Raw genomic sequence first — 27765 nt, 5'->3', positions numbered from 1 at the left:
TTTCCTATGTTCATATTCAGATATTCTGAAAAAGAAAATAATTATCTAACCTTACAAGAAGGCCTGCAGAACCAGCAAGCAACCCTTTCTGTTGGAATGTTCTATCTAGTCTGTGCTTCCTTCAGTTCATCTGAAGGTCATTTTAAAAATTCAACATCCAAAATGGTCTTAAGAAATAGCCATGATTCACACGATGGTGTGAGTGTTTAATGCATGTTATGTGCCCCACACAGTGCTAGGGGTCTTCCCTTGTGCTGTTGCATCAACCTATGAGACTGATTCAAACAGGATGACTTGGCCTACAGGGGACATTCGGTCATCTCTGGTGACAATTCAGTCATGATTATAGAGGGTACCATTGGCATCTGGTGGGTGGAAATCAGGGATGCTCCTAAACACCCTGCCATGCTCAGGACGCTCCCACAATAAAGAATTATGCGGCCCAACATGTCAACAGTACTGAAGGTGAGAAATGTAGAATGAGTCTTCCTTTTCATTTAACTGTTCATTCCTTCATTTATCACACATTTACTGAGCACCCAAAAATGTGTGATTTCCCCACATATATATAGAGAATATACAGAATACTTCTCTTTGCAATAAGGAACTCTGGGTATATACACTATTTTTCAAAAGGTAGCTCAGGTGTTATCTATAATACAATCCCCAGGAGTGCTTCAAAAATGCAGATTCTTCGGTCCCACCCCACAGCTCCTGAGCTAAAAATCTCTCAGGATAAGGCCCAAGAAATGGCACTCAATTTTTCTTCATTTTAAAATTTAAAAAGTCTGAACTAGTAAAAATGCAACATATTTATCACATACCATATAGGCTATTTTAATAAGACAATATAAACAATGATATGGAATATTTGAAAATTTTAAACTAAATGCACAAAGAATATTTATTGACTTTTATTCTACCAAGTTTCACAGATGTTGAATTATTTAACACACACAACAACCCTCTTAAGTAAATAAATATTGCTCATATTGCTCATATTAATACCAATTCAGATAAGCAGCACTGATATCCAAGTTAGCTGAAGACCTACCATTTACAGGGGCCGAGGAACTTGTGCAGGTTCACATGGCTGGGATGTGGCAGAATCAGGACCCAAAGCCCACAGAAACTGCAGTATCCACACTTCCCAACATAATGGGAAACCTGCCAGATTTCTCTATGCCTTTCATCTCTCCCAGATCCTGCTGTCCACAGTTATCCCATCTCCTCTTGTTCTCAGCAGGTACCCACCCAGAGACCCCTCCCCAGCCCTATGCCAGCTGCCCAAGGTGGCCAGCCTTGAGTCGGGCTCTTTATTTTAATCCTAATTAGATTTCCAATTCATTTGTTATAAGTGGAGATAAATTAATATTTCTAAATGTTCACAAGAGGAGAAATTGCTACAATTTACAAACTATACCTGACTCTGTTCTAAAAAGGATGTAACCTAAGGAAAGGCTCAGTTCTGAATGTCTGAAGGCACATGTGTGTATGAGAGAGCACCCAAAACCGTTCCTCTAATGCATTCCCCAGGTGATCCTAACACTCGCAAAGTTTGAGGCTCACTTTTTCGGGAGGTAAGAGAAACCATATAAATTACAACATAACCAGCCAAATATTCAAATAGATAAAGTGCTGTTTAAACTCAATTTAGCGTTAAAGCTTAATCCTTCCACTATGTGAAATTTCTTTGGCTACCCCACAATGCAACGATCTCTTAAAATATTCATAAAACATAATTGTTCACTAATTGTTTCTGAGAATAGGGTTTTCCTTTTCCATCTAGATGTAATCCCTTAGAGTACCATGGCTTCGTATTTCCTAGTGTGTCCCTGGGGTCTCCCAAAGGCTCAGTCAGCCAGGATTGTGGCCTGACTATTGAATGGCACGGGGCAGGGAAGCAACACAGAATCTGTGAAAAAAAAAATCAATTTTTCTCAACACTAAGGTAAACAGTGGGCTGGTGTCTGTCTAAACCGGAGTCCCAGGTGGACCCTGGCCCTCTTCCCTTAAATCTGTTAGTCCAATCCTAGTATTTAAAAAGTCCTTTTATTAAGGTGGATTTTCCCCCTTTTGAGAGTTTGTCAAAGCAAAAAATAGCAGAACAGATCACCAGTTTCTTCAGTGATAGAAGATTTATTACTGGCGTGTCAATCCTGTTTTCATCTGCCGTGATGAAGATCCCAGCTGCTCAGAACTCCCCCTCTGACAAAATTCTCTGTCACTGTCATATGTGGCCCAACAATGAACCTTCCTAGACTGCTTTAGAAGCAGAGGTGACTTGCTCCCTAGGTAACACATGGATTTTTGTGTCTGCCCCAGTCAGTTGTTTTGTGGGGTCAGTTTTGGAGAATTGGCTCTGGTTACTCAAATGGTTCCGGAACCGTAGAATACAAATACCAGTGACACTGGAAGAGGATATCTAAGATATTATTTTAGAATAATTCAATATTTTACTACGTTTTAGTTTTTTACCTATTGCACAATGCAAATCACTAAATCACCTCTCAAACCATTTTAAGACAACAACTTCTGCTATCACCAACCGAGCTCCCCAGCCCCGCCTGGTACCCCATGTATAAGATTTGAGTGTGCAAATGCAATGCAAACTAAACAATTATGGGTGTGGTACACATGCAATAAAGAACCCAACCAAGTCACCCATTTCCATTTTATGAAGTGCCTACAGCTACAGTTCTTGGAACTGATGAAATGTTCAGACACTAATACACTTTTTGTCATAGTAATGAGGTGAAAAAAAGAAAATAGAAAGTGATACAAAAGGCCGGTAATTTATTACAAATTACTTCCTGGCAGTTTGGTTAGGTTTAGAAACATTTCATTAAGAGATACGTAGCCAGAGTCCATGATCTGTAAAAGGACGAATAATTTTCCAAAGCAAATACAGGTTCTTTCCCTTTCTTGTCTACTCCGGCGCCCAAATACCAACACTTTGTCCCCTGTGGCTGGTGGATCCAATTGGAATGACAAAATAAGAAAATTATCCCATTCAGAATTTTGTTTTTGATATTGGTCAGTAGAACCAAATACCTGAGTAGCATTAGGAGTAATTTTTTAGGTGGTTAAAATAAATGATAACTCGGGGTAAACAGCTTAGGAGAAGACATGATGCATGAGGCACGTCGGCCAAAGTTACAAAAGGAAATTGACTTGGCCCTTGTTTAGGCCTCTAGACATGATCCCAAGGTAGAGGTTTTGCTGGAAATGAAATAATACTAAAAAATGTAGTCCTTTAGGGCAAACTTCGGGTTTGATCGACAAATGTTTATTTCAGTTTTACAAGCACTGCCCAGACGCCTGCGTTGCTATATTGGTTAAAACCTTGCTTGAAACTATCAGGCAGGCATATATGTCTTCCTGAGGTCCTTTCCAGGCTAATGAGAGCTCCAGCTGATATAAGCAAGCTATAGGAAAAGGACTTAGGAATGACTCTTGATCTTTCAAAGCAGCAAGGAGAATTGAATGAACTACTTCTTTCAGGCTTGTAAAGGAAAATGTCCTCACTTTATCTTTGACCTCCTGATATTTCTCAGTTTTACCATATTTCTTTATTTGTTGTTTATACTCATGAGATTTCAAGCAATTTGTGAATAGCTGTCAAAAGAGAGGAGCTGAAATCTTGGAAATTACCATCTAGGGGCTAAAATACAAGACTGGTGTTTCTGAACAAAATGCAAAACTTATATACAGATGGAATATTACTTTTTATGAATCAAGGCACCAAGCAAATCAGGATTAAGTGGAAGGAAATGTCTTTGAAATAACAGTATTTGTGATTTATTCTCATCTATTTCAAGCTAATTATCTTTGTTTGAGGTAAAAAGCTGAAAAGATTTAATCTGTTTTTTGAAGTTCATCCCCATCAAATTAGGCAGAATATATATATGGAGCTTCTTGCTGTCGGGACTAGGCTCCAGCAGTTATTTAAAAACTAATAGCAGCTGCCTTTGCAATATTTCACTTTTTGACAGACGTCACCATTTACTGATTCCTGAGAAGCTTATAATTGTTCTAATTCTCTAAGGAACCAGCTTTATGCGCCAGCAAACTATTTGCCTCAATTTAAGATCAAAAAGGAAAATCGAGGCTTTATCTTAACAGGGTCATTTTTAGGTAAAATATGTAATGTATGCAAAATGTCTTACATACATGGGTAATTATTAAGGCATTAAATGGTAGCAATTGAAAGTTGAGCTCTAGAATAAGTTAGACTTATTCTATTTACTAGTCTATTTACTATTTCAGCAAGTTTTGTATCCCTTAGAGCCTCAGTTTTCTGATCAGTAACATGGGAATAATAACACTGATCTTATGAAGTTGTAGGTAATAAAAAGTGCCTAGCACACAAATAAGTAAACTTTTATTACTATTGTTCTCCTATTTCAAGAATATTTTACTTCTGATAAAGAAAAGGGGACAAAGTGACTGAGCACCTGAGTATCAAACTACATAATATGTATTATATATCTATTCCATTCATGCCTGTATAATAGGGGTCGTGGTCCTCTTTGCAGATGGGAACAATGAAAAGCAGAGGTTAGATAAATGCCATGGTCTCACAGCTACTCTCTAGTCAAGTCAGGATTTGAACTAAAGTTTGGACCCCACACCCCTAGGATCTTATTCACTATTGTGCACTGATACGTGTTCAGTGGCACTCTGGAAAGGAAACAGTGACAGGGACTGAGGAAATCAGGGCCTGGAGAGGCTACATAACTTTCATAGGACCAACCAGTGACAACACGAAGACTGATACCAGCCTTCTGACTCCTGCCGGGGACTGCTTCCTCTGTATTCAAAGCTAGCAATAACAGGCCAAGTCCATCTTGCCCTCCAAATCTCCTGCCTCTCTTCCATGGCATGATTCAACTAGATCATTCCCCTCCCTTACCAACCCCGCTCCCTGCAAAGATGACTATTCTAAATTTGGAACACCAAACCTATCTTATGTGAATTATCAAATATTTAGCTCTTCTAAATGATTTTTTCTATTTTATTGAGGCTCTTTTATTGACCTGCTACATAGCAGGTTCAATTATTATATAATTGAAGAAACCTATTCCAGTAATACTAACATTGTACTATTTAATAATTAGCATTTTACTATAGTTTCACACAATGAATGCTGGATCTACATGACCTCTTCCTGCACCTGTCAGACATCATGTCTTACTTTTTACCCCCTCATATGTTCATTCCACTCCCGTCAGGCTGGCTCCTTGCTCTTACCTGTATTCCTTCTAATTCTTATCTATGTCTTAGAGCCTTGGCACTAACTTCAACCTGAGATGTTTCTCCCCCAGATAGCCTTATAGGAATCCTGTTGGACCTCTGGGTTTTGCTTAAATGTCTCCTCATCAGTAAGGGCACACCTAACCCCACTTTTTAAAATTGACTGCTACTAAACTTTTGATCTTCCTTCTCTCGCTTTTATGCCTCTTTAACCACCTTCTAAGATACGTAATTAGGCTTATAGCTTATGGCCTATGTTGCCTGGCTAGAATGTAATCTTGATAAGGGCCAGAAAGAAGTTACAAGGACAAGAACCTTTGCAATTTATTCTTTGGTGAAACCAAGCCCTTAGAAGGGTGCCTAGACTACTTACCTGGCGAATGAGTGAATGACTTTTCTAGTTAAAATTCATGCTTTTCTGATTTTATTGGAGATTAAGTATTCAGACAATGACCAACTTTTTCATCCAGGGGGACCAGATAGATTTCCCTTGATTCATGACTTCTTTACATTCTTCAGTGAGACTCAATAGTTACTTCTTTATATATCTGATATATATATATATGTTCTTTATATATCTTTATATATATGATGGCACTCCAATGATGCCATCAACTCCCATCCCTAACAGTGGCTCACAACAGCCATGTTTCCCTTCAGCAGGGCCTAATCACTTAGCAGGATGTGTCACTGTTCAGGAGAATAATATTATTTGGGAGTCTTTTTCAGTTTTAATAAAGAACACTATTGATCTTTCCATATATTTATCTTTTATCTAACCACACAATTCAAATCTGCATCTGTTCTAATAATCTTTCAGTTGATTTTCTTGCATTTTAGGATAAAAAACTATAGAAATTATCTTTTCTGCTAGACTGTCATTTATTTTTTGTGTTGTTGCATTGACTAAGATATCTAGTGCAACATTGAATAATAGCAATAAAATACGAGGCATCAGTAACTTTTTTCCTGACTGTAAAAGCTGCATTTCTCATGTTTCCTTATAAAAGATTATCTATGCTCATAAAATTGATTTTATTCATCGTTTTACTGAGAATTCTATTTAAAGTACTATATGTGGAATTCTATCAAATCCCTTTCTAGCCTCTAGATATATAAAATCTTTTTTTTCTTCCTTGTCCCAGAGGTTAGCAAAACCCACTCTTGTTTTAATAATGTTATATTGAAGCACAGCCTCACCCATTTATTTACATATTACCTAACACTACTTTGGGGCCACAATGAAAGAATTGAGTACTTACAACAGAGATTGCTTTTGCACAGGGCCTAACATATTCGCTGGCCCTTTACAGAAAAAAGGTTTTTGACCCTTCTTTTAGCCTATTTATATACATATGAGATTAATAAAACTACAAGTGTTCAACTATTCTGATCCCGCTTTAGTGTAAAACTACAATGTTAATTGTAGAAAAAGTTAATTCTTTGAATACTTTGCTGAATTCATTCAATATTTTCTTTTGGATTTTTAAGCTATTAGGAGACTGGTCCATAATTTTTCAGTACTATTTATAGGTTTTGGAATTAGTTTTGTTACTTTAATGAAAATAAATTGGGAAGGTTCCCATCTGTAATTGGTTAGCTCAGGTTGCCATAACAAATTGCCACAGACTGGGTGGCTTAAACAACAAATTTATTTCTCACACATCTGGAGGCTGGGAAGTCCAAGGTCTGGGTGCAGGCTGATTCCGTTTCTGGTGAAGGCTTTCTTCCCAGCTTGTAGATGGCTCCTTCTTTATTGTATCTTCATGTGGCAGTGAGAAAAAGAGAGCCCTCTGTCTCTTACTTAAAGTCACTAATCCTACTGGATTAGGGCCATACCCTTAGGACTTGATTTAATCTTAATTACCTCTGAAAGATCCTGTCTCCAAATACACGAACACTGAAGATTAGGACTTCAACATATGAAGTGGGAGAAAAACAAAATTAGTCGACAGCATCATCCTCACACATGCTATAAAACATATTAAGTAGTTTTGTAGACTCAGCAACATAATATTTATCTCCTGCTCCTTTGTAGGGCATAGATCTGTTCTACCATTTTCAACTTACTTCGTGAGTATGCTGATCATGAATCTATTTTAAACATTTATCTCAATAATCACTTAATTTAGATTTTTAAATAGACATGAGCTTTATACAGCATTTTTTATAATTTAAAAATCTTTTCCAGATATACTAATAAGTTCCTTCTCATTCCAAAGTTGTCTTGTCTTTTTTATAATTCAAACTAGCAAAAATCTATTTTTTTGTCCTTTTACATATATGCAGCTCTCACAGTTTTCTCTCAAATCTCCATTTTTGATTTTTAATTAGTTCTTTAATCTTAATTCCTTCAAACTCCTTGTCAGTTGTTTTATTCTTTTTATATTACTAAACTGAATGTTTATTTGTTGCTATTTTTTGCTTCTCAGTGGAACTGTTGAAGACTAGAATATTTTTTTCTTTTGAAGATTTCTATTCCTGCATACTATACACTTTAAGTACAAGTCTCATTAACAGTACTTTCCAAAGGTCTGTGATTTCACTGTTGAAATGGCTGTACCTCTCATGTTACCTATAAATGATGACTCTTTGACCTAAGATTCATTAGAAGATTTCAAGGTTCATTAGAAGGTTTCATTTCCAATAGGTTAAACTTTAACTATGTTACCCTTAGATGTGTCTTGTACTGCTTCTGCTTCAGGGACTATTTGGAAGTTTTCTACTGTCTCTTTGAGTATAGTATCCCTATTTTTCTCTGTGCAGACTCAAGGGGCAGGTCTCTACAGACCACCAAGACAATGACTCTTCTCGTTCTCCATCCAAATGCTTTCTTGCAGTGATGATTGTTTGTAGGAATATAACAGAATGTCTTTATAGCTACTTAACACTTTATCTCTGGTTGTAATTGAGCCAGTGCGGGGGAAACATACGTGAAATAACCAGCAATACTCAGATACACAGACTTAATATAACCTCTCTATAAATTCAAGTTCTTTGTATGCAGCCCAAAGACCTCCCCAACTTATCTCAATGTGAGTTACTCAACCTCTAATTACTGGCAATAAGAATTTGATTCATGCTGGTTTTGATTTCTTTTCTACATAACTTGCTGTGAATTTTCTTAAAATGTTATCATTATCACAAAGCATGGGCCATTTCAAGGGCAGCTGAGAATGGAATATATACACACGTCAGTGTTTGGTGAAACTCTCTACTTGGTCAAATATCAGCTGTGGTCCTGGCTTCTGCTGCTTTCCCACCATTGAAAATATTTGGCAATTTTCTTGGCATCATCTCACTATTTTCTCACTTTTCCTGTAAGGTCTTATATTTTTTCAAAAAGAAATTTACCACTTATTTTAGAATGTTATTTTTTTCCACATTTATTGAGGTATAATTGACAAATAAAAATAGTGTGTATTTAAGGTTTGCAACATAATATTTTGATATACATATACATTGAGAAATGATTAACAAAATTAAGCTATCAAAATATTAATCACCTCACAATCATCTCTTTTTTGGCAGTAAGAATACTTAAAATTTATTCTCAGCAAATTACAAAGATTGAATACTTTTTTAAATTAAACTTTAAGTTCTCAGATACATGTGCAGAATGTACAGAGTTGTTACATAGGTATACACATGCCACAGTGGTTTGCTGCACCCATCAACCTGTCGTCTACATTAGCTATTTCTCCTAATACTATCCCTCCCCTAGCTCCCTACCCACCGACAGGCTCTGTTGTGTGATGTTCCCCTCTCTGTGTCCATCTCTTCTCATTGTTCAACTCCCACTTATGAGTGAGAACATGTGGTGTTTGGTTTTCTGTTCTTGTGTTAGTTTGCTGAGAATGATGGTTTCCAGCTTCATCCATGTCCCTGCAAAGGGCACAAAGTCATCCTTTTTTGTGGCTGCATAGTATTCCACGGTGTATATGTGCCACATTTTCTTTATCCAGTCTATCATTGATGGGCATTTGGGTTGATTCTAAGTCTTTGCTATTGTGAACAGTTGCAATAAACATACGTATTGTATTGTGAACAGTTGCAATAAACGTATGTGTGCATGTGTCTTTATAGTAGAATGATTTATAATTATTTGGGTATATACCCAGTAATGGAATTGCTGGGTCAAATGATATTTCTGGTTCTGGATCCTTGAGGAATCACCACACTGTCTTCCACAATGGTTGAAGTAATTTATACTCCCATCGACAGTTTAAAAGCATTCCCATTTCTCCACAACCTCCCCAGCATCTGTTGTTTCCTGACCTTTTAATCATGGCCGTTCTAACTGGTGTGAGATGGTATCTCATTGTGGTTGTGATTTGCATTTCTCTAATGACCAGTGATGATGAGCTTTCTTTTTATAAATGTTTGTTGGCTGCGTCAATGTCTTTTGAGAAGTGTCTGTTTATATCTGTTGCCCACTTTTTGATGGGGTTTTTTTTTCTGGTAAATTTGTTTAAGTTCCTTGTAGATTCTGCATATTAGCCTTTTGACAGATGGATAGATTGTAAAAATTTTCTCCCATTCTGTAGGTTGCCTGTTCACTCTGATGATAGTTTCTTTTGCTGTGCAGAAGCTCTTTAGTTTCGTTACATCCAATTTGTCAATTTTCGCTTCTGTTGCCATTGCTTTTGGTGTTTTAGTCATGAAGTCTTTGCCCATGCCTGTGTGCTGAATGATTGCCTAGGATTTCTTCTAGGGTTATTATGGCTTAAGTCTTATGTTTAAGTCTTTAATCCATCTTGAGTTAATTTTTGTGTAAGGTGTAAGGAGGGGGTCCAGTTTCAGTTTTCTGCATATAGCTAGCCAGTTTTCCCAACACCATTTATTAAATAGGGAATCCTTTCCCCATTGCTTGTTTCTGTCAGGTTTCTCAAAGATCAGATGGTTGTAGATATGTGTTATTTCTGAGGCCTCTGTTCTGTTCCATTGGTCTATATCTCTGTTTTGGTACCAGTACCATGCTGTTTTGGTTACTGTAGCCTTGTAGTATAGTTTGAAGTCAGGTAGCGTGATGCCTCCAGCTTTGTTCTTTTGGCTTAGGATTGACTTGGCAATGTGGGCTCTTTTTTGGTTCCATATGAAATTTAAAGTTGTTTTTTCTAATTCTGTAAGGAAAGTCAATGGCAGCTTGATGGGGATAGTGATGAATCTATAAATTACTTTTGGCAGTATGATGATTTTCATGATATTTATTCTTCCTATGCATGAGCATGGAATGTTTTTCCATTTGTTTGTGTCCTCTCTTATTTCCTTGGGCAGTGGTTTGTATTTCTCCTTGAAAAGGTCCTTCACATCCCTTGTAAGTTGTATTCCTAGGTATTTTATTCTCTTTGTAGCAGTTGTGAATGGGAGTTCACTCATGGTTTGGCTCTCTGTTTGTCTGTTATCGGTATATAGAAATGCTTGCAATTTTTGCACATTGATTTTGTATCCTCAGACTTTGAGCATTTAGTCCATTTATATTTAAGGTTAATACTATGATGTGTGAATTTGATCCTGTCATTATGATGCTAGCTGGTTATTTTGCCCATTAGTTGATGCAGTTTCTTCATAGTGTTGATGGTGTTTACAATTTGGTATGTTTTGCAGTGGCTGGTACTAGTTTTTCCTTTCCATATTTAGTGCTTCCTTCAGGAGCTCTTGTAAGGCAGGCCTAGTGGTGACAAAATCCCTCAGCATTTGCTTGTCTGTAAAGGACTTTATTTTTCCTTCACTTATGAATCTCAGTTTGGCTGGATATGAAATCCTGGGTTGAAAGTTCTTTTAAGAATGTTGAATATTGGCCTTCACTCTCCTCTGGCTTGCAGGTTTTCTGCAGAGATATCTGCTGTTAGTCTGATGGCCTTCCCTTTGTGGGTAACCCGACCTTTCTCTCTGGCTGTCCTTAACATTTTTTCCTTCATTTTGACCTTGGTGAATCTGATGATTATGTGTCTTGGGGTTGCTCTTCTCAAGGAGTATCTTTGTGGTGTTTTCTGTATTTCCTGAATTTGAATGTTGGCCTGCCTTGCTAGGTTAGGGAAGTTCTCCTGGATAATACCCTGAAGAGTGCTTTCCAACTTGATTCCATTCTCCTTGTCACTTTCTGGTACACCATTCAAATGTGTATTTGGTCTTTTCACATAGTCCCATATTTCTTGGAGGCTTTGTTCCTTCCTTTTCATTCTTTTTTCTCTAATATTGTCTTCACACTTTATTTCTGTAAGTTGATCTTTGATCTCTGATACCCTTTCCTCTGCTTGATCAATTCAGCTATTGATACTTGTGTATGCCTCATGAAATACTTATGCTGTGTTTTTCAGCTCCTTCAGGTCATTTATGTTCTTCTTTAAACTGATTATTCTAGTTAGCAATTCCTCTAGCCTTTTTTCAAGGTTCTTAGCTTCCTTACATTGGGTTAAAACATTCTCCTTTAGCTCAGAGGAGTTTGTGGTTATTATCCACCTTCTGAAGCCTACTTCTGTCAATTTGTCAAACTTATTCTCCATCCAGTTTTGTTACCTTGCTGGCGATGAGTTGTGATCCTTTGGAGGAGAGGAAGCATTCTGGTTTTTGGAATTTTCAGCCTTTTTGCACTGTTTTGTTTTTTCTTTTTTCTTTTTTTTTTTTCATGGATTTATCTACATTTGGTCTTTGATGTTGGTGTCCTTCAGATGGGGTTTTTGTGTGGATGTCCTTTTTGTTGATGATAATGATATTCCTCTCTGTTTGGTAGTTTTCCTTCTAATAGTCAGGCCCCTCTGCTGCAGGTTTGCTGGAGCTTGCTGGAGGACCCTCCAGACCCTTTTTGCCTGGGTATCCCCAGCAGAGACTGCAGAACAGCAAAGATTGCTGCCTGTTCCTTCCTCTGGAAGCTTCATCCCAGAGGGGCACCTGCTAGATGCCAGCCAGAACTCTCTTGTATGAGGTGTCTGTCAACCCCTGCTGGGAATGTTTCTCTCTGTCAGGAAGCATGGGTGTCAGGGACCCACTTGAGGAGGCTGTCTAACCCTTAGCAGAGCTCGAGCACTGTGCTGGGAGATCCACTGTCCTCTTCAGAGTCAGCAGGCAGGAACATTTAAGTCTGCTGAAGCTGTGCCCACCGCCATCCTTTCCCCCAGATGCCCTGTCCCAGGAAGATGGGAGTTTTATCTATAAGCGCCTGACTGGGGCTGCTGCCTTTCTTTCAGGGATGGCCTGCCCAGAGAGGAGGAATCCAGAGAGGTAGTCTGGCTACAGTGGCTTTGCCTAGCTGTGGTGGGCTCCACCCAGTTTGAACATCCAGGCCGGTTTGTTTACACTGTGAGGGGAAAACCACATACTCTAACCTCAGTAATGGTGGACACCCCTCCCCACACCAAGCTCCAGCATCCCAGGTCAACTTCAGACTGCTGTACTGGCAGTGAGAATTTCACAACAGTGCATTGTAGCTTGCTGGGCTCCATGGGGGTAAGATCCACTGAGCTAGACCACTTGGCTCCCTGGCTTCAGCCCCCTTTCCAGGGGAGTGAATGGTTCTGTCTCACTGGCATTCCAGGTGCCAATGGGGTATGAAAAAAAAACTCCTGTAGCTAGCTCGGTGTCAGCCCAAATGACTGCTCACTTTTGTGCTTGAAACCCAAGGTGTAGGCACCCGAGGGAATCTCCTGGTATGTGGGTTGTGAAGACCATGGGAAAAGCATAGCATCTGGGCCAGAATGCACTGTTCCTCACAGCACAGTCCCTTGCAACTTCCCTTGGCTAGCAGAGGGAGTTCCCCAACCCCTTACATTTCCCGGGTGAGGCAACGCCGTGCCCTGCTTCTGCTCACCCTCCCTGGGCTGCTGTACCCATTGTCTAACCACTACCAGTGAGATGAGCCAGGTACCTCAGTTGGAAATGCAGAAATTGCCCACCTTCTGCATTGAGCATGCTGGGAGCTGCAGACTGGAGCTGTTCCTATTCAGCCATCTTGCCAGCCTCAGAGATTTAATAAGTTTTTATTAACTATTGTCATCACACTGTACATCAGGTCTCCAAAAAGGCTTTATGGCTTTTTTTCCCCTGGCTAGGACCTCCAGTACCATGTTTGATATTGGACATCCTTCTGTGAGCATTTAGTTTTTTATCTTTATTATGTTTGTGCTAGTATTTTTTAAATTTATTTTTGTCCCGTAAAATACATATTTAATATAAAAGTTACCTCTTTAACTCTTTATGTGTACAGCCCAGTGGCATTAGATATAGTCACAATATTGTATAACCATTACCACTATCTCTATCCAGAACTTTTTTTACTATCCCAAACATAAACTCTGTACCCATCAAATAATAATTCCCGATCTGTCCCTCCCCCCAGACCCTGGTAAATTCTAACTTTCTGTGTCTTTGGATTTGCCTGTTGTAAGTGTCTCAAATAAGTGGAATCATAAAATATTTGTCCTTCTGTGTTTAGCTTATTTCACTGAACATGATAATTTCAAGCTTCATTCATGTAGTAGCACAAATCAGAATTTGTTTCCTTGTTATGGCTGAATACTGTTCCATTGTATAGATATACCACATTTTGTTTATCCATTCATCTGTTGATGGATATTTGAGTTGGTACCACCTTTTGGCTATTGTGGATAATCCTGCTATGAGCATTTATGTACAAATATCTGTTCGAGTTCCTGCTTTCATTTCTTTTGTGTATATACCTGGAGTAGAATTGCTGGATCATACGGTAATTGTATGGGAATAGAATGGTAATTCTTTATTTAAGGTTTTGTGGAACCACCAAACTGCCACTAAGCAGTAGCACCATTTTACACTCTCAACAGCAATGCTTAGGGGTTCCAGTTTCCCTATATCTCACCAATACTTATTTTCCAGTTTTTATAATAGCCTTCATAATGAGTGTGAGGTGATATCTCACTGTGATTTTGATTTTGACATTCCCTAATGATCAATAATGTTGAGCATATTATGTCTTATTAGTTATTTGTATAGATTATTTGGAGAGGTACATATTGAAGTCTTCTGCTCATTTTTTTAATTGTGTGGTTTTTGAGTCATAGAATATTCTGGATATTAATCACTTATCAGGTAATATTTGCAAGTATTTTCTCCCATTCTTTGAATTCCCTTTTCACATTCTTGTTGGTGTTCTTTGATGCACAGAAGCATTACATTTTGATGAAGTCCTATTTATTTATTTGCTTTTTTGTTGCTATTTATTTATCTATTTGTGCTTTTGGTGTCACATTTTTAAAAATCAGTGCCAAATCTCATGTGATGAAGATTTTCTGCTTTGTATTCTCCTAAGAGTTTTATAATTGTAGCTATTATCTTTGATTCCTTTTGAGTTCATTTTTGTATATGGCATAAATGTCCAACTTTATTATTTTGTATGCAGATATCCAGTTTTCCCAGTATTGTTTGTTGAAAAGACAAGTCCTGGGCTGGGCATGGTGGCTCACACCTGTAATCCCAGCACTTTGGGGAGGCCAAGGCGGGTGGATCACTTGAGACCAGGAGTTCGGGACCAGCCTGGCCAACGTGGCAAAACCCTATCTACTTGTGAGGCTGAGGCAGGGGAATCGCTTGAACCTCAGAGGCAGAAGTTGCAGTGAGCTGAGATCGCACCACTGCACTCCAGCCTGGGTGATAGAGACTCTGTCTCAAAAAAAAAAAAATCGATGAGCCATAATTATGAGGGTTTATTGCTGGGCTGTTTTTTCCCTTTAGTCTGTGCCTTATGCCAATACCACACTGTTTTGGTTAGTATAGTTTTGTGGTATCGTTTAAGATCAGGGAGTATGATGTCTCCAACTTTGTTCTTTTTCAAGATCGTTTTGGTCATTTGGAGTTTCTAGAGATTACATATGAATTTTAGGATGATTTTTTTTTCTTATCTGTAAAAAACTCCATTGTGATTTTGATAAGACTTACATTGAATTGGTAGATTTCTTTGGGTAATATTGTCATCTTAACAATATTCTTCCAAATCATAAACATAGAATGTCTTTCCACCTAATTATGTCAGCTTTAATTTTTTTTAGCAGTTTATAATTGTCAGTGTACAGATCTTTTGTCTCCACAGTTAACTTATTCCTAAGTATTTTATTCTTCTTGATGCTACTGTAAAAATATTGTTTTCTTAGTTTCTTATTTGGATTGTTCATTGCTAGTGTATAGAAATGCAACTAATTTGTGTGAATTGATTTTGTACCCTGCAACATTGCTGAATTCATTTAATGGTTCTAAAAGTTTTTTGTGGAATCCTTAGGGTTTCCCATTGATAAAATCATGTCATCTGAAAGCAAAGATAATTTTACTATTTCCTTTTCAATATGTATGCCCTTTTATCTAATTGCTTTGACTAAACTTCTCGTACTATACTGAATAGAAGTGGCAAAAGCTACCCTTCTCTTCCTCCTTATCTTAGAGGAAAATTTCTCACGCTTTCAACATTGAGTATAATGTTAGGTGTGATTTTTTTCATATATGGCCCTTATCATGTTGAGGAAATTCCGCTCTATTTCTAGTTTATTGAGTATTTTTATCTTGAAAGGGTGTTAAATTTTGTCAAATGATTTTTCTGTCAGTGGAGATGATTCTGTTTTTTTGTTGTTGTTGTTGTTGTTGTTTTTGTTTTTTGTTTTTTAACGGAATCTTGCTCTGTCACCCAGGCTGGAGTGCAGTGGTGCAATCTCGGCTCACTGCAAGCTCCACCTCCCGGGTTCACGCCATTCTCCTGCCTCTGCCTCCGAAGTAGCTGGGGCTACAGGCGCCCGCCATCATGCCGGACTAATTGTTTTTTTGTATTTTTCAGTAGAGACGGGGTTTCACCATGTTAGCCAGTATGGTCTTGATCTCCTGACCTCATGATCCACCCGACTCGGCCTCCCAAAGTGCTGGGCATGAGCCACTGCGCCCAGCCTGTTATTTTTTTCTTCATTCTGTTCATGTGATGATGTATTACATTTATCATTTTTTGTATGCTGAATTATCCATGTATCCCAGAAATGAATCTCACTCTTGACATCCTGCTGAATTCAGGTTGCTAGTATTTTTGAGGATTTTTACATTAAGAGATATTAAGGGATATTAGTCTGTGGAGTTTTTTTCTTCTTGTAGTATTTTTGTGCTGTATTGATATCAGGGTATTTCTGGCCTCACAAAAAGAGCTAGAAAGTGTTTTCTCCTCTTTCACTTTTTGTGGGGGAGAGTTTAAGAAAGATTGGCATTAGTTCTTTCTTAATTGTTGCTAGAAGTCAACAGTGAAGCCATCCAGTCTTGGGTTTTTCTTTGCTGAGAAGATTTTTATTCAATTATTTTAAAGGTTACATAGCTATTCAGATTTTCTATTTCTTTATTAGTCCGTTTTGGTAGTTTGTGTCTTTCCAGGAATATGCTCATCTCATCTAGATTATTTAATTTTTTGGTGTACAATTATTCACTGTATTCTCTTTTCATCCTTTTTTTTTAAAGAGTCTCACTCTGTCACTGCAGGTGGAGTGCAGTGGTGCAGCCATAGCTCACTGTAGCCTCAAATTCCTGAGCTCGAGCATCCTCCCACCTCAGACTTTCAAGTAGCTGGGACTCGTGGCACATGACACCATGCCCAGGTAATTAAAAAAAAAAAAATTAGAGGTAGAGTCTTGCCATGTTGCCCAGGCTAGCCTAATCCTTTTTATTTCTGTAAAATCGGTAAGAATGCCTCTACTTTCATTTCTGATTTTAGTAATTCTAAGATTCTTCTCTTTTTCTGTCAGTCTAGTTAAAGGTTTTTCAATTTTGTTGTTCTTTTCAGATAACTAACACTTTGTTTCCTTGATTTTCCTGTTGTTTTTCTCTTCTCTAGTTTATGTCCACTCTAATCTTTTTATTTTTTTTCCTTTTGCTATCTTTAGGTCTACTTTGCTCTTCTTTTTCTAGTTCCTAAGGTATACAGTTTATTGATTTGAGATTTTTTTTAAAGTCTACATTCGCAGCTCTAAACATCCCTCTTGGTGTTGCTTTTGCTGCATCCTGTTAGCTTTGGTTTATTGTGTTTCATTTAAATTCATCTCTAAGTATTTTCTAATTTCCCTTTTGATTTCTTCTTTGACCCAGTGGTAATTTAAGAGCTTCTTTTTTTTCATAATTCCCTTTACCAGGTTGAAGGAATTTTTTTCACTAGCTAGCTTGCTAAGAGTTTTTATAATTGATGGGCATCGAATCATGTCCAGATATATTTTTGCATGCATATCAAGATGACCATTCTTCTGTATACTGGTAATACAACGATTTACATTAATTGATTTTTAAATGTTAAACCAATCTGGAGTTCCTGGGATTAAACCAATCTTGAGTTCCTGGGGTCAATCCAAGATGGTGGCTGCTAGCCACATATAGCTATTGAGCGTTTAAAATACAGTCTTTTTTGAGATGTGCTATAAGAGGAAGATATACTCTAGGTTTATAAGATTTATTATTTAAAAATATAAAATACCTCATAATTTTTATGTTGATTACTGAAGTAAAATTTTGGCTGTATTGGGTTAAACAAAATTATTAAAGTTAACATCACCTATTAAACTCTAAATGTGGCTTCTAGCACATTTACAATTACATATGTGACTCATGTCTGTGTCTCTCATAATATTGGTCAAAATACATTATTTCTTACATATGTCTGGATTTAATAACATTTTGTTGAAGATTTTTGTGTCTTTTGTCTTAGAGAGTATTCAACTCTAGTTTTCTTTTAAGGTCTTTTTCTGGTTTTATTATTAGGCTGGTACTGGACTCAGGGCGGGAAGTGTTCATTATTCCTTTATCTTCTGATGGAGTCTTCATAGGGTTGGTATTAATTCTTCATTAATTTCATGATAACACTAAACAATAAAACTGGGCCTGCAGTGTGTTTATAGAATATCTCTAATAGAGAATTATTTCAAGTTGTATATTTCATGTTAAGTTAGTTTTGGTAGTTTGCATCTTTCAAAGTATTTGTCCATTTCTTCTATGTTAACAAGTTTATTGAAATAAAATTGTTTATAACATTGCATTGCTATTCATTTAATAATGTAGGATTTGTAATTCCTGCTATGGGTAATTCATGCTTGCTTTCATCAGCGTCAGTCTGACTAGAGAGTTATCAATTTTATTATTTCATTCAAAGAACAGTCTTTGATTTCATTGCTTCTTCTCTATTGTTTGCTGGTTTTCTACATAATCGGTGTCCCCTTTTATCTTAATTACTCTCTTCATTCTACTTATTTTGGGTTTTATTTAATCTTCACTTTACATTTTCCCTGGTGATGGAGGCCTTTAGAGTTCTAGATTGTCATGGAGAGTCTCCTATCAGAATCTCCAATGTGTATGTTTCCGTGGACTCTGACTTCTCCCTGAGAGCCTTTTAAAGTTAAATTTGAAAAGACCAGCAAATACCCTCAGAGTATAGCTTCTATTCCATGTTTAATTCTCTGCCTTTTCAGCTTTTCTTCCATTTTTGGCTTACTAATGTCTTACTATTCTGTTTGTTGTTTTTAAGAAGACTTATTGGATCATTTATCTAGCACTTGTTGTTTTTCCATAGGAGGATTTGTATGTAAAAGCTAGCTTCCCATTACAAAAGCTGGAGTCTCTAGTAGCATTTCCATTTTGTAGGGCCATTGTCTCAAAGCCATTGGTGTCTTTTTCATTCTCTTCTCATATTCCACCAGAACGTTGACCATTGTGCTAGTTTCAGAACATAGAAGAATCCCATGTTGAATTCACTCCCATGTCTTACATATTCATTTTACTCCTTTTAATAATATTTGTATTTCTTGAGAGACTGTAAGTAGAGACTGTAATATTTTATTTTGTTTCTTTGATTCTAAAAGAACATACTTTTTAAAGAATGAAGAGAAAGGCACGGTGGTTCATGCTTGTAATCCAAGCACTTTGGGAGGCCGAGGTGGGCAGATCACTTGAGGTCAGGAGTTCGAGACCAGCCTGGCCAACATGGCAAAACCCTGTCTCTACTAAAAATACAAAATTTTCTGGGCATCATGGCAGGTGCCTGTAATCCCAGCTCCTCATGAGGCTGAGGCAGGAGAATCACTTGAACCCAGGAGGTGGATGTTGCAATGAGCTGAGATTGTGCCACTGCACTCCAGCCTGGTTAACAGAGTGAGACTGTCTTAAAAAAAAAAAAAAAAAAAAAAAAAAAAAAAAACTGGTACCTATGTCTCTTCAACCTAAAGATAACTGCAATGAATAAGTTGCCGTATTCTCTGCCAACAGTTTTCCATGTAAATAGGCATAGACAGAAGGGCTAACCAAGTGACTTTGTTTAAAAGAAATAATATTATGTAACTGCACTGTCCAGGATGGTGGCTGCTAGCCACATATAGCTATTGAGCCTTTAAAATATAGTCTTTTTTGAGATGAGCTATGAGAGGAAGATATACTGTAGATTTATAAGATTTATTATTAAAAACTATAAAATACCTCATAATTTTTATGTTGATTACTGAAATAAAATTTCGTCTCTATTGGGTTAAACAAAATAAATTATTAAAGTTAACATCACCTATTAACTCTAAATGTGGCTTCTAGCACATTTAATATTACATATGTGGGCCTGGCACGGTGGCTCACTCCTGTAATCCCAGCACTTTGGCAGGCCAAGGCGGGCAGATCACGAGGTCAGGAGATCAAGACCATTCTGGCTAATACAGTGTAACCTAATCTCTACTAAAAATACAGAAAATTAGCCGGGCGTGGTGGTGGGCGCCTGTAATCCCGGCTACCTGGGAGGCTGAGGCAGGAGAATGACGTGAACCCAGGAAGCGGAGCTTGCGGTGAGTGGAGATCACACCACTGGGTTACAGTCTGGGCGACAGCAGGACTCCGTCTCAAAAAAAAAAAATTACATATGTGACTCACATCTGTGTCTCTCATAATATTTGTATTACATAGTGCTGATATATGCTATTTTATATTCTTTTTTCAGTCAACATTAGCACAGGCACTTTGTGCATACCACAAATAATTCTTCAAGATTACTATTTTAATAGCTATTCAACTTAAATCATTTAGGTATACTATACATTGTAGCATCTAGAAACTTTGTGTGTATGCGTGTGTGTGTGTGTGTGTGTGTGTGTGTATGAGATGCTTAGTTTTCCTTTTTTTTACTGTTGTTGTTGAGACAAAAAGTTGATTGTCATGCTTTAAGTGATTCTCATGCTTCAGCCTCCCTAGTAGCTGGGATTGCAGGTGTGCACCTCCCCCACCAGATAATTTTTGTTTTGCTTTTTTTTTTGATAGTATACCCTTATTTATTTATACTGAAATTATGATTTTTTAAAAACAATTTTTTTTTATTATTGTATTTTAAGTTTTAGGGTACGTGTGCACAATGTGCAGGTTTGTTACGTATGTATCCATGTGCCACGTTGGTGTGCTGCACCCATTAACTCGTCATTTACATTAGGTATATGTCCTAATGCTATCCCTCCCCCCTCCCCCTACCCCACAACAGTCCCCAGAGTGTGATGTTCCCCTTCCTGTGTCCATGTGTTCTCATTGTTCAATTCCCAACTATGAGTGAGAACATGCGGTGTTTGGTTTTTTGTCCTTGCGATAGTTTACTGAGAATGATGATTTCCATTTTCGTCCATGACCCTACAAAGGACATGAACTCATCATTTTTTATGGCTGCATAGTATTCCATGGTGTATATGTGCCACATTTTCTTAATCCAGTCTATCATTGATGGACATTTGGGTTGGTTCCAACTCTTTGCTATTGTGAATAGTGCTGCAATAAACATATGTGTGCATGTGTCTTTATAGCAGCATGATTTATAGTCCTTTGGGTATATACCCAGTAATGGGATGGCTGGGTCAAATGGTATTTCTCGTTCTAGATCCCTGAGGAATCGCCACACTGACTTCCACAATGGTTGAACTAGTTTACAGTCCCACCAACAGTGTAGAAGTGTTCCTATTTCTCCACATCCTCTCCAGCACCTGTTGTTTCCTGACTTTTTAATGATGGCCACACTAACTGGTGTGAGATGGTATCTCATTGTGGTTTTGATTTGCATTTCTCTGATGGCCCGTGATGATGAGCATTTTTTCATGTGTTTTTTGGCTGCATAAATGTCTTCTTTCGAGAAATGTCTGTTCATGTCCTTTGCCCACTTTTTGATGGGGTTGTTTGTTTTTTTCTTGTAAATTTGTTTGAGTTCATTGTAGATTCTGGATAGTAGCCCTTTGTCAGATGAGTCGGTTGCAAAAATTTTCTCCCATTGTGTAGGTTGCCTGTTCACTCTGATGGTAGTTTCTTTTGCTGTGCAGAAGCTCTTTAGTTTAATTAGATCCTATTTGTCAATTTTGGCTTTTGTTGCCATTGCTTTTAGGTTTCACCATGTTGACCAGGGTGGCCTCAAATGATCTGCCCACCTCAGCCTCCCAAAGTTCTGGGATTACAGGCATGAGCCATCGTGCCTGCTAATACTTAGTTTTTCTTGCTGTAAAAATTAGATTCTACTCCTCAGTTATTCAGCAAAAATTTGATGACTATATGTTTCTTGTTCATTTGTTTCTTTCCTCATTTCATCGTTTTTTTTCTCTTCCTCCTTTTATCCATTTACCAAATATTGTTGAGGGCCCTGATAGTGTATAGGTAGTATAACATAATGATTTAGCATAATTGCCTCTGACCAGACTGTCTGGGTTCAAATCCTTGCTCTTGACTTAGCAGCTCTATTACTTCAGGCAGGTTACTTAACCTCTCAGTTATTGAGTTTCTCAGTGACTATATAAAGATTATATTAGGTTGGTGCAAAAATAATTGCAGTTTTTGCCATTGAAAGTAATGAAAGAAGCTGCAATTACATTTGCACCAATAATAGTTGTAGTTACTTCACATGAAGTAGTAAGTAATAAAAAGGATTTTATCAACACATTTTGAACAAGGCCTAGCACATCTTCAGTTCCATGTACATTATTATCAGTGTTTGCCACCTACTAACAGTCCAGCAGGGAAGGCAGGCACTAGATAAGTTACTGTAAATATGCTCAGTATCATGAAAGGACAATCTCTGAAAGTTAGACCAATGAATAAGAAGTGTTCATTGCTCTGAAGTAGTTCAGTCTGCTAGGGGAGAAAGACATGAAAATAAATCATCGTAATACAGCAGGCTGAATGCTAACAGGAACTGTGTTCAAACTACTGTAGCAATAGGGAAGAGGGGCTGGCTGCTCCTGGTGGCTTCTAGAGGCAGTATTCTCTGGGCTGAGTTTGGAGGATTGGCTTTTGCTTTTAACTCCAGTCATTTGAATACATGTGTAGATTCATAGAAGATGTTAATATCAGTCTGCAAAATAAAATGCTTCATGTTTTCATAAGTATATTAGGAGCTGATTTGCACCAGCTGGCTACATTTTATACAGAGAGTAGATTCCATCAGTATTTTCATGTGGTGATTCTTAGAATGGAGACACAGAGGTATTTCAGCAAACAAAGGAATGTCTTTCACAATAGAAGTGTGCACAGAATGCCAATACAGTTCAGGAATGACTTTCTTCTTTTGAAGATGCCTGGTTACCAAGCAAAATACAAAATACACTAAGAATAAAAGATGCCACATTTTATCAAATGAAGTAGGAAGCCTTTCCCTTAAACTAAAAGATGTAAACGGTGAGCAAGAGAGAGCTGTCAGGAGTTTAAAAATAAGTTTGATTTTAAAATTTCTTTGCTTTTAAAATGGAAAATGATAATATAATGACTGAACTTCATGAAAATACTACTTAGTTAAATTATCCAATCTTAAGTATAATGCTGAGGTGACTTTATGTGTTTCTAACTCTTTTTCCTAGTGATAAGAACTACACTTAAAACTGCCTTTATTCAATCAAGCCTTGGATCTGATAAATTAATAGTCAATTTGCTTGGCAGAAACAATTTGATTAAATGCTTCTCTTTGTGCTGGAAAAAATATTGAATTGGAAAGTTTGCCTAAAGTCATTTGTTGGCTGGGCATGATGGCTCATGCCTGTAATCGTAGCACTTTGGGAGGCCGAGGCCGGCTGATGACCTGAGGTCAGGAGTTCGAGAACAGTCTGGCCAATTTAGTTAAACCCTGTCTCTACTAAAAATACAAAAATTAGCCAGGCCTAGTGGTGGGCACCTGTAATCCCAGCTACTTGAGAGGCTGAGGTAGGAGAATCACTTGAACCCAGGAGGCAGAGGTTGCCATGAGCCGAGATCATGGCACTGCACCCCAGCCTGGGTGACAGATTGAGACTCCATCTCAAAAAAAAAAAAAAAAAAAAAAAGTCGCTTGTCCGTAGTTTTCCTTTCTTCACACCATGTCTGTCTAATAAGTTAATGAGTAGTAGCCAACCTTAAATAGAATGAATGCGTATGAATGAATGGCATGAAGATTTTTAGTCAACACTTGTAATACAGTGTATCTTTCCCATTGTTTTGTCATTCAATTAATGCCAGTGAGGTTTTATTTGTTTTCCTTCACCTTCTCATTGGGAAGCCAAGATGTTTGTAAGTCCAGATTAGTGATGATAGCAGTGAACTATACCTGCTCACAAATCTATTTGTGCTAGTGTATTTTGACAAGCAAAATGTATATCCAACTCCCACTCTACCTATTTCTTTTTTCCCCAAATTTGTAGCAATACCAAAAAGGATGCAGCAAGGGACATACTTATTCTATATGTTTTTGTGCTTGTATTTTGTTTGTAGATTCATTTCCGATTTAATTATACTCCCTGCTTTACCATGATTTATGTATGATTATAGCTAGTTTGTCTTTGGATATATAATTCTATCTGCATAAAATATGCTGATTAATGTAGGCTAATATGTTTCAAATTAAAAATCTATGTTCTTTAAAATTATTTAATACTTTGAAGAAACTTTAAACACAATTGCTGATTGGGACACACAAATTTCTCTTAAGGCAGTGCTGAGTGATAAAACATAAGGTACATGTGTATAATTTGTGAAACTATATCACCAAGGGATTCTGTGTTGATTTGATGTCTCTCTCATCTTCATGAAACTAAAAGAAAGGTCTGGTCCAGTACTTTTCAAGAAAGGGTGCATTTTCCTCCAGGGAACATTTGGCAATATATGGCGACAATTTGGTAGTTACAGCTAGGAGTGGGTGCCACTAGTGGGTAGAGGCCAGGGATGCTGCTAAACATTCTACAGTACACAGGGCAGCCCCCTTCTCTAACAGAGAATTATCTGGCCCAAAATGTCAATATTGCCAAGATTGGGAAACCTTGGTCTAATCTGGTGAATGTAAAGCCCTTTCATATCCTTTGGTCTGGACATCTATGTTTCTCTAGCTATACTACCCCTTGTTACAGCTACCCAAGCAACATCTCTCCTGCTTAATTGGTAAGTGAATACCTCAATACTTCTCTAGCTTAAACTAAATAAATTAGCAATGGTCCTGAAAAATTGAGTTGACTGAGTTAATCCCATCTGCACCATCACAGGCACACATGCACACACGCATACATCCCCTCACTCTGTGTACGCCAACGTAGAACCTGTCTCTCTCACATACATCTAGGCAGCCCCAAAATTGCAATAGTTATTCTGACTTGTAGACAGCATGCCCTGCCATGTTGGTTCTTTGTGGCTTTTTCATGAACCCAATGAGAGAAGCAATAGTGAATAGGGAAAGTTCACTGGCACCACTGTGAGTAGTCACTTTCTTTCCAAGCTAGCTGTGATTTTTGCCAAGTCTAAGCTCTTGTGTGCCCTGGCTTTGAACACCCTTTTCAAAGTAGTTCCTGTGGAGATGAGTGGATATGTGTTTACTTTCAATAGGCCTGCTGTTTTGGCCTGCCATTCCCAGTGGTTTGCAGGACAGAGAAAATGATACTGAATAATACAAATCCAGTAATTCTGTGTTCCAGAGACTAATTCTGCAGACTGTGCCAGACACATCTTCCTTTACAGGTATGGGAAATGTATGAGTATTTTCCTTTGAAAAGCTTAAAGGAGCTGATGAGGTTTTACATTGTAGGTGTTCAGAGAGCCAAATTTCAAGAGGAAAGAAAGAGATGTCATGGGGCCTGTCTCTATTCAGTCAAATACCTTAATTTCTACTCCTGGATGTCAATCATTCGATATATAATTACCAAGTATTTGCAGCATGCAAAGCATTGATGTGAAACTATTAATAGAAGGAAGAACACAAAATAACTTCTTGTGATTGAATTCCTCAGAAAGTTTGAGAGATAGGTGAAATGATCTTGCACAAGAGTGAACTCAAGGCAGGAGGAAAGTCATGAGTAAGTGAACTCAGACATGGACTTATAATCTTTTTAACATAGCTTAGCAAGTGATCATAACCAGTCCATGGAAGATGGTACCTGAGGTGAACTCTGTTTGCCATCTTTGGGCTGTGGACTCTAAGAAGTCACAGTGGTTTGAAGAGAACATACAAATAAGTGGATGGGATTTTCATAGCAAGAAGGATATTTCTAGTACAGCAGGGACACAGTTAAATCATAGTGATAGGAAAGTATTTGGAGAAGATTACAAAGGCATGTGAGCAGGGATCTGAGGTCTCATGACCTCTGTCAGACCACTGGTTTTGAGGGGAAAAGGTAAGAATGTAGTTTTAGAATTATGTATCTTCACCCCTTCTTTCTTATTCTCAGAATTCTGAAATTCTCTTCCTCTTCATCTTCTTTTTCCACTTTTCTTTCCTCTCACTTTTTTAACTCTGCCTTTCTGATATCATTCATCACTAAGACTGTTGACAAGAGGAATTTAATAATAGAGGCCTCTCGTCTTCTTGCTAAAACAATTTGAACCCCCTTATGTTTCTATAATTTATTATCAATTCCAGCATTCTGCAAATGCAATTTTTAATGGGCTTGAGTGATATCAGGTCTTAGTGTATTGATAATAACTATAATGATGGTAAATATTCATAGCTAACATTTAGCGAGCGCACCCCATATGGTAGGCACATATACATAACTTCAATTCATCTTCAGAACTTCGGAACAACTCTTTGATGATAGATACCATTAGTGTTCCCTTTTGCAGAAGAGAATTATGGAACTTGCCCAAGATCATTCAGTTAGGAAGTCATGGAGCTGCTGGGCTCCGAAGTTCATGTTGTTAATAATGATGCTACTCACCCTATACAGAAAAATATTAGAATAAAACCAATTTATTGGGATGAGAAATACTGAGGTATCTAAAGAACACTGAGAAATTAAAGTCTAATGTGGGAGGAGGCCATGGAAAGAGGTGGACGAATTTGTGTATTTTCCTAGTCATGTCCTCGGTTCTGGGAGAAGGAGGGAAGCTATAAATTTGCTAGATGAAAGAAACACTCCCATTGTCCTGTATGGATCAGTGTGGGAAAGGCTTGACTGACAGTTAGGAGATGAGTAAACAGCTGGGGACCAATGGGCTGGTGCAGCCACAGAGTCTACTGTTTGTTTGGGGCACATTATTGTTTCTGAATAACTCTTTGTTCCAGATGTGATCCACTTGTCACGAATACATGGCCACTCACCCTTTCTCTTCCAAAAGCCTTGAAAAATATATCAGTCTGTTCCTGCACCATCGTTGTGACTCATTAAATACCTCCTACTGGAGACATATGTATGCCTTCATTTCCCTCGGTACAAGAAACATGCAGAAAAAGCAAAGTCATTCACACCTTCCCTGGCAGTCAGAGTTGTTAGTAGATATTGTTTGTCAAGATTTTCTTCATTGCTGCTAACACACACATCATCACAGTTTGAATTACTCCGTGAAACTTTCTGATGTCTAGAAGTCAGCCACTCTTACTGTTAGGAGAGTTTACTCTGTCAACAGGACAGCTACATTACCAAGCCTAATTATACATTTTTTTTAAAAAAAGAAAAATGTCCACATATCAAGTGGAAGTAGAAGTCAGGTATAACAGGGTAGAGAAGCTTTTTAATTAAATAATGTCAGTTACCTTTTGCCATCAGCTGATAGTTTAATTCAAACACTCTTGTTTTAAGAACACTGGGTCAAGAATCCATCCTGTGGAGTGCTGGGGAATATAATCATTCCTGTCCAGCTCCAGCCAGATTCTGTTTGGAGGCCATTCCCATTGCTTTAATTAGGGGGAAAAAATTAATGTTGTAAATTCGTAGCATGTCACTCTTCATTTCTGTACAATCCATCACACTCTGAGCGTGTGTTTGGCAGCTCTTTTTAATAAAGGATTTTGCAGAGTACCTGCTGTGGCAGAAATACTTTATCATCTTTGCTAGCTCCAGGAGTCCTAGCATTATGTCATGTTTGACTCCAAAAAATATTATTATAAGCCTTGCAATTAGAAACCCAACAATGGAACTAGCTGATTTCAATTGCCCATGAAGCTATCATATTTTGAGAAATAAAACTTGGTAAGTTTTCATTTTAATCAAAAACTATAACAGGACCAGGGTTGCTTGTCTGAAATGAATAATTTCCACATTTCTGGATGCTATCAGATAATGGCTCTCTCATCCGTGAATTAATTATAAAACT

The 27765-nt window shown here is 37.7% G+C and overlaps 1 pseudogene; it reads right to left on the bottom strand.

Moving 5' to 3' along the window:
• Positions 1-26824, bottom strand: part of LOC100596420 — a 77246-nt pseudogene extending 50422 nt beyond the window's left edge.
• Positions 26825-27765: the final 941 nt, after the last annotated feature.

This window comes from Nomascus leucogenys, chromosome 21 (genome assembly GCF_006542625.1).
Source record: "Nomascus leucogenys isolate Asia chromosome 21, Asia_NLE_v1, whole genome shotgun sequence".
Lineage (NCBI taxonomy): Eukaryota > Metazoa > Chordata > Mammalia > Primates > Hylobatidae > Nomascus > Nomascus leucogenys.
This window is presented reverse-complemented; position numbering and strand designations above follow the sequence as displayed.